Consider the following 2,500-nt stretch of genomic DNA (forward strand, 5'->3'; position numbering starts at 1 on the left):
GTATGAGGGGGGAGTGAACAAGTGTAAGCTTCGGACTGCAGCCCATGACCCTCACCTCCTCTAAGAGTGGACCAAGCCCTCTAACCAATCACGTGGCATCTTACTGACACCCTTGTACTGCTGCCCTGTCCCTAGCCATAGCACCCGACCCGTGTACAGTGTTAATCTGTATAAAGAAGAACAGAATGCATATCTCCCTTGATGCATGTTTTATGGACTTGATTATTAGCAAAGGAATTCTATCTATTGTTTATGACATATCATGTTACCTTTGATCACGTGCGGGTGAGAATGATAGATCACTCATGTCTCATAAGCTGCTTTCTCTAAGACACTGTTTGGGTTGGAATCATGTGTTTCTCTAAGCCACTGTTTGGGTTGGAATCATGTGTTGGTTCCATTAGATAAAGGCTAGATTCTGCAATATGACATCACAATGAAAGAGTCCTGCGACCACCAGCGGAGATAGTTAGCGTAAAACAAGACAGTTCACTCAGCAGCCTTTCTGTCACGCAGCTTTGGTGTCGCACCTGTTGTCCTTGCTTGTGCACAGACGGAATAGCTAGCGAGTGCAACATCTTGTTGGGGGCAAATCTGAGACGGCTCAAGTCCTCCAACTTCCCCAGGTGATGATATCATATCGCAGAGTCTACTTTTAACTTGTTTTGTTTTTTCTTCCTCTTATTGTTATGACACTCATGCTTGTTTTTTATTTATTCTCGCAGCTCTTTTTAAAATAAAGTATTACAAATGTATGTTTGGGTATTGTTGCAAGGTTATTCGTGTTGCTGTAAGCAAGCAACACTATTGTTATCTCACGTGAAAAAACAGTGTGTCAAAACAGAATGGCTTGTTGCATATTTTGTAGCTATTGTTTTGTGGAAGGTTCATGAAATATTTTGTGGCGAAATCTGGCCCATAGGAATGAATGGTAGAATCTTCCGAACGTAGAGTGTGGCTGTGGGGTTTTTGAAAATGTCCACACATTTTGCCGCTACGCCTACCATTCTAAGTCCACATGCACATATCTTACATCAAACATCAAAATGTTCAGCTCTTCGCACGGTCACTCCACATTTCTAAGCCATAACATTAATAGTCTTTACGTTTTGGCCGTTTGTTTGTTGGCTAGCTAACACAGTGGCTTGAGACGGTTACCATGGTAATAGTCTAAGGTCTAAGATAGGGATGGGCATCTTGGGTGGTGGTGGGGGGCCGCAGATTCACTTGGAACACACATGCACACACACACACACACACACACATAAATTCAATGTATTGTATGTAATTATTACCAAATACATTAAAAGTTTACTAGGTCTGACATCTTTATTGACATTTTTCAGGGAAAATCCTAATAAAGTCACAAAACCAATATTGGGTTCACAGAAGTAACGTTCAGTAAGTGAACATGACATACGAACTGGCACCCCTTTCTCTGCAAAAAGACAAGACCACTTGGAAAACATGAAAAACACAAAAAAATATGTTACACTTTTAAATGTTAAGCTTTTAACTTACACGTTCAATATCAAGGGATAGTGTTTATACTTCTTGGCTTAAATACCCCGATATGGGTTTCGGGGGCAAGCACACTTCATAATTTCCACAAAAATTGTACCTCTCTAGTTCTTTATTGTGTTACAGTATACAATCTTTCTTTGTTTTATTATGTGTGTGTGTGTTTTGTGTGTAATATGGATTTGAAATATTGTTTTGTAAGTGTTGGAGATCAGAGGTATGTTTACATATTAATCAGGGCTTTGTTGCATCGTTGTATCCAGGTGAAAATATGTATTTCAATCACAGCACTAAAGTAGGCATTCACCGAATACCTGTAGTGTATTAATTAAGATAAATCAAACGTCAAACAAATTGAAAAGTGGAAAAAGTGGAAATTTGAAATAAAAATCTTTATTTTCACCAGATCAAAAAAATGTGATCTGATACCAATTTTAAAACAATTCATTGCGTAAAATGTAAACATCAAAACTGTATAATATCATACAAAATCCAAAGTGTCACCAAAATAGTGGTTGATACTGTGATTGATACTCCCTTTGGACAAGCTGTCATGTCTTCTGACTGTGTACCAAAGCCTACCTCTACAACAGGCTTCCTTCCGACTCATTCACTGTCACATATACACAGTACTTCCAGCAGTAATAACATTAGAAAGACATTACACTGGCTGGACAATGTTCCAAAGCTTGGAGTGAATCAAGACCTCCGTATTATGGCTGTAGATAAACTGTTACGGTAGCACACTTCACAATAACTCTGGTTATTAAAGCTGGTCTGTTTTATTGTATACTAACTGTGGCCTACTGGTCCAGTCACAGTGGCTCAAGTGGTATGCAACACGACTGTTTGCACCTAGCTATGATCACTTTAACCGAAAGCAAAGGCTCTAAAGCAGCTATTTGGAACAGCAAAAATATTGCACAAACTCTCAACAATGGCTGGGATCACATGACTCATTTCTACATTTTCTTCTTGT

General features: G+C 39.0%; 1 protein-coding gene across 1 annotated transcript in view; it reads left to right on the forward strand.

Moving 5' to 3' along the window:
• rab4a (RAB4a, member RAS oncogene family) overlaps nt 1-718 on the forward strand; it is an 11,189-nt gene extending 10,471 nt beyond the window's left edge. The window contains exon 8 of the mRNA XM_080549283.1: nt 1-718. This exon is cut by the window's left edge and continues 370 nt beyond it. The gene's annotated coding sequence lies outside the window, so the exon portion shown is untranslated.
• The last annotated feature ends 1,782 nt before the right edge of the window (nt 719-2,500 follow it).

The sequence above is a fragment of the Nansenia antarctica genome (assembly GCF_963989245.1).
Source record: "Nansenia antarctica genome assembly, chromosome: 19".
NCBI classification, from domain to species: domain Eukaryota; kingdom Metazoa; phylum Chordata; class Actinopteri; order Argentiniformes; family Microstomatidae; genus Nansenia; species Nansenia antarctica.